We start from the raw sequence: 5,851 nt of genomic DNA, 5'->3' as shown, positions 1-5,851 counted from the left end.
CAGTTTTACTTGGAAAAAAGAAATTACATTTTAAGTTTCTCTTCAAAAAAAGCAAAGAAGAAGATCTGGATATAGTGAGCTCAATTTCATGCAACAGTTGGCTGGATCATGAGCCCTTGAGGTTGCCCTAGTCCCAAACTATTCATTCTCATTCATTCGTTACATGCCTGGATCCCTGGAAGAATTTGAGCTTGTAATTCCTATTGTAAAGAATGTTTCCATATGGGGAATCATATATATATATATATTTTTTACACCTTGCTAAATGGAATTAGAATGTCACAGCTCATCTGATCCAGGGTCCTGGTTTCATTTGATGAACTAGGAGTTAGAGTAGGTATTTTAAGAAAGGCCCCTAACTTAGATATAATGGAGCCGAGTGGGGGGCAAAAGGTAGGAAAGGGACAGATTTTTATGGGACAAGAGATTTATTCAACCTTATGGATGCTCTATTTTCAAAAAGAATGTACAATTATAAATTAAAAAAAAAATAGTATCTTTCCCAGGGCATTAAAAGAGGGTAGATTAACGGCAGGGCCTTGAGGTTTAAGAATCATGAGTTCTACGGTAAATCCACTTCTGATAGGAGTAAGGAAGGAAAAGAGAAGGAAGCTTTATAAGAGAAGGAAGAAAGCTTTATAAGCAATCATCTAGGCATGAAACATCTGTGCTTACTACAATATCAAACATGAAACTCAAGACTTGCTCCGTTAAATGGATAGAAGCTGAAGCATGGGCTTTGTGCCAAAGCATACTGTTATTTTTTTTTCTTTTATTATCCACTTTATTCTGGGGGTAATCCTTTTCTTGGATCTAAGGATTCTTAGATCCCCTGCAGCCTGAGTTTCCCAGGCTCCCATGGCAGCTGGCTTTGGCTAATGGGAGCCACTAACTTGAGGTGGGAGGAGGCAAGAAACCAGGGAGTTTCTCTCCCTCCCTCTCTGTCTGGATGGCACCTCCAGAAGCAGCTGTCTCCTCAGTGGTTCTGTCTCCCTTTGGATGAACTCTTCACGGGTCTAGCTTCCAACAAGAGACTTCTGCCTCTAGGTCTGCTCACGAGCCCCTTCCCTTTGTCTCTCCACCAGAGGGGTGGTGGAACTTGCTGCTGCGGGCTCATCTCTGGGTTACCTCATTGTTCCCTCTTTGGCTTTTCAGCTCCTCTGTCACCCGTGTAATCAATTCCCTGCATTAAAATCCTCTTGTTTTAAATACTCAGGGTGGATTCTCTTTTTCTATCGGAATCTGACTGATGTTGAGACAATTTTGTATAGTCTTATTATTACACTGTACTCATGCTTAATTCTATCATCTTACTATTCTTATTATAAACTGTGATTTTTTTAATATAAAATCTTTATACTTTTGTCACCATATTCTTTACGTCACGAATATAGTTTGTTTATTGGCCTGTTTGTTTGATAATTTGAAAGTATCTTTTAACTATCCAGCCTATGATAAACTTTGGTTGTATAAAAGAGTGATCTTCCTTATGCAGATACCATTCATAGAGTAAATCTGATGAATGAGATATTGAAATACCAAAGTAGTCTCCAAAAATTATTTTTATAAAACATATGCACTTACTATGTGTCTAACATAAAACCTGTATTTATTGTTGATATAAATAATTCTTGGTTATAATAAGTAGTTTTTATTATGGAAAATTTCAAACATACACAGAGTAAATAGAATTGTATAATAACCCCAGTGTTACCATCATCTAGCTTCAACAACATTCTGACATTTTGTATCATCATCTATACCCCCATCCCATCACCACTCCTCCACATATGTAGACTTCAGATTGACTTCTTTCACTTAGTAATATGCATTTAAGTTTCCTCCATGTCTTTTCATGGCTTGATAGACCTTTCCTTTCCTTTCCTTTCCTTTCCTTTCCTTTCCTTTCCTTTCCTTTCCTTTCCTTTCCTTTCCTTTCCTTTCCTTTCCTTTCCTTTCCTCTCCTCTCCTCTCCTCTCCTCTCCTCTCCTCTCCTCTCCTCTTTCTCCTCTCTTCTTTCTTTTCATGCTGAGTAATGTTCCATTGTCTGGAATGTTATTTATCCATTCACCGACTGAAGAGCATCTTGGTTTCTTCCAAGTTTTGACAATTAGGAATAAAGCTGTTATAAATATCTATGTGCAGGCTTTTTGTGTGGATGTAAGTTTTCAATTTTGGGTAAATACCACAGAGTATGATTACTGAATTTAATGGTTACTAATAATTGATCCAGTTTCTTTACTAGATATAAAATTATTCAGATTGTCCATTTTTTCTTGTGTGAGTTTTTATAGATTATGCCTTTGAAGGGATTGGTCCGTAGCATCTAGGTTACCAAATTTGTGGGTGTAGAATTTTTCATAATTCCTTTCTTATCCTTTTCATATCCATGGGTTCTGTATGAATGTTTCTTCTTTCCTTCTTGACGTTAGTAATTTGTAAACTTGTCTTCTTTTTTCTTAGTTTGCCTGACTAAAGACTTACCATTTTTATTGATCTTTTCAAAGAATCAGTTTTTTATTTCATTGATAGTCTCTATTGATTCCATTTTTTAATTTATTCATGCTTTAATCTGTATTCTTTATTTTTTTCCTGCTTACTTTGGATTTAATTTGCTTTTCTTTTTCTAATATCTTATGATGAAAACTTAGATTATCGATTGTTAGATCTTTCTGTCTTTCTAATATAGAAATTCAATACTATAAATTTCCCTGTAAGCACTGCATCCCACATAATTTTGATAAGTTTTATTTTAAATTTTTATTGAGTTAAAAAAATTTTAAATTTCTCTTGATATTTCTTCTTTGACCATGTGTGATTAGAACTGTGTTGTTTAATCTCTAATAATTCTCCAGGTATCACTGTTTTCTCTTCCTTTAAATTTGCTAAGACATGTTTTATGGCCCAGAATATGGTCCATCTTGAATGTTACAAGGGAGATTGAGAAGAATTCTTAATCTGCTGTTGTTAGAAGAAGTAGTCTAGACATGTCGACAACATCCAATTAATTGATGGTGCTGTTGAGTTTAACTATGTGTTCACTGATTTTCTTCCTGTTGTATCTTTCCATTTTTGATAGAGAGATGTTAAAGTCCCCAACCATACTAATGCATTTCATTTATTTCTCTTTGCAGTTCTATCAATTTTAGCCTCATATATTTTGATGCTCTGTTGTTAGACACATACACATTAAGGACTGTTATACCTTTTTGGAGTATTGAACTCTTTATCAATATGTAATGCCCCTCTTTATTCTTGATAACTTTCCTTGCTCTGAAGTTGGTTCTGAAATTAATGTAACTACTCCTGCTTTCTTTTGATTAGTGTTAGCATGGTATATCTTTATCCATTTAATTTTAATCTAGACGTAACTTTATATTTAAAGTAAGCTTTTGTAGTCAACATGTAGTTGGATATTGTTTTTTTATCCACTCTAACAATCTCCTGTCTTTTAATTGGTATATTTAGACAATTGCCTTTTAAGGTGATTATTGATATAGCAAGATTAATATCTACCATATTTGCTACTCTTTTCTATTTGTTGCCATGGTTCCTTGTTCCTATTTTTGTCTTTCTCTACTTGTTCTGCTTTTTATGGTTTTTTAAAACTGTTTTTTGTTTGTTTTTGTTTTTAGATTTTATTTATTTATTTGACAGAGAGAGACACACACAAGCAAGGGGAGTGGGAGAGGGAGAAGCAGGCTTTCCGTTGAGCAGGGAGCCTGATATGAGGCTCGATCCCAGGGTCCTGGGATCATGACCCCAGCCAAAGGCAGACACTTAAGGACTGAGCCACCCAGGAGCCCCGTTGCCCTTTATGGTTTTAACTGAACATTTTATATGATTCCCTTTTCTTTCCTCTCTTGGCATATCAATTGTATTTCTTTTTTTTTTTAACTTTTTTTAGCGGTTGCAAAAGTTTGCAATATACATTTACAACTAATCCAAGTCCACTTTCAAATGACACTATATTCCTTCACATATACTAACAAAATATATCTAATTCCTCTTTTATATCCCTGTATCATCACTATCATTCATTTCACTTATATATAAGCATATATACATACATAAACATATATAATTAAATACATTGTTGCTATTATTATTTTGAACAGTTACTTGATAGATCAATTAAGAATACAAAAATTATTTTACCTTTACTTATTCACTCTCTAATGTTCATCTTTATTTATGCAGATCTATGTTTCTTGACCTATATTATTTTCATTTTCTCTGAAGAACTTCTTTTAACATTTCTTTTAAGGCAAGTCTACTGGCACCAAATTCCCTCAGTTATTGTAGTTTGAAAACATCTTTCTCCTTCATTTTTGAAGGATAATTTTGCAGGATACAGAATTCTAGTTTTTTTCTCTCAACACTTTAAATATTTCACTCACTTTCTTCTTGCTTTCATGATTTCTGAGGAGTCAGATATAATTGTTTTCTTTGCTCCTCTGTAGGTAAGGTAATTTTTTCCTCTGCTTCCCCCCCCCAAAATTGCTTCTTGATCTTTGATTTTCTGAAGTTCTAATGTGATAAATATGCTTAGGTATAATTTCTTAGCATTTATCCTGCTTGGTGTTCTCCAAGCTACATAGATCTTTGGTTTGGTGTCTGACATTAATTTGGGGAAATTCTCAGTCATTATTATTTCAAATATTGCTTCTGTTCCTTTCTGTCTTTCTTCTCTGCCTGGTATTCCAATTATAGGTATTATTACACATTTTGTAGTTGTCCCACAGTTCTTGGATATTGTGTTCTTTTTCTTTGAGTCTTTGTTCTCCTTATTTCTTAAGTTTGGTAGTTTCTCATGTCATATTCTCACCCTCAGAGATTCAATGAGCCCATCAAAGGCATTCTTCATTTCTGTTACAGTGTTTGTGATCTCTAGCATTTCTTTTTGATTCTTAAAATTTCCATCTCTCTGTTTAAATAATCCATCTGTTTCTGCATATTGTCTACCTTCTCCATTAAAGCTCTTATCATGTTAATCATAGCTTGAAAAAAAATTCCTGGTCTGAATATGCCAATGTTCTTGCCATTTTTGACTCTAGTTTTGATGCTTGTTTAGGCTCCTTAAACTATAGTAGGTTTTTTTGTTTGTTTTGTTTGTTTTGTGTGCATGTGTATGTTTTGTCTTTTAGTATGCTTTGTAAATTTTTGTTAAAAGGCAGACATGTAAAAGGAACTGCTGTAAATAGGCCTTTAGTAATGTGGTGGTAAGGTGGGGTGGGAAGATGAAGGCTTCTATAGTACTATGATTCGGTCTCAGTGAGGCTGTGGCCCTGGGCATGAACTTCACTAGTGCTTTTCAGTCGCCCCCTGCCCCACTTTAAGTGGAACAAAATTGTTGGTGGGGGCTTGAATTGTGTATTTCCATTCCCCTATGTGGATGGCTAGAAGGGGCTAGAGTTGGGTATTTCCCTCTTTCCCCCAGGCATCTGATATCACACCAGCAGTTTATGTTCTGGTAAAATAATTTCTTCTGACAGCAGGCCTTATTTAGAAGGAAAGAGTGCTGTAGCATATTTCAAAATTGTCTCTCTTTCCCTCCCCTCCTGAAAGCTCAGGGGATTTTTCCTGATATTGACTAGGAGGACCCTTTAGAGCTCCTAAAAGTGAAACACAAAAGTGTGAGAGCTTCCCTATGACTGGGTCCCTCTGCAGTTTTTCTCTCTCAGGCTTGTCCACACTTAGCCTCCAGCAACTTGTCAATTATAGTTCAGGTTTTCCTATCCTGATATTGGTCCCTGTGTAGGGTTCTGCTTGTAAGTTTGTGCTCAGTTAAGTTGTGATTCTCTGTACTGCCATCTGTCTCTCCAATTTGCGGGGGGGGGGGGGGGGGGGC

This window comes from Leptonychotes weddellii, chromosome 11, assembly GCF_054177405.1.
Source record: "Leptonychotes weddellii isolate Sample4059 chromosome 11, ASM5417740v2, whole genome shotgun sequence".
NCBI classification, from domain to species: Eukaryota; Metazoa; Chordata; class Mammalia; order Carnivora; family Phocidae; genus Leptonychotes; species Leptonychotes weddellii.
The sequence above is the reverse complement of the archived record's forward strand: the minus strand, read 5'-3'. Positions refer to the sequence as shown.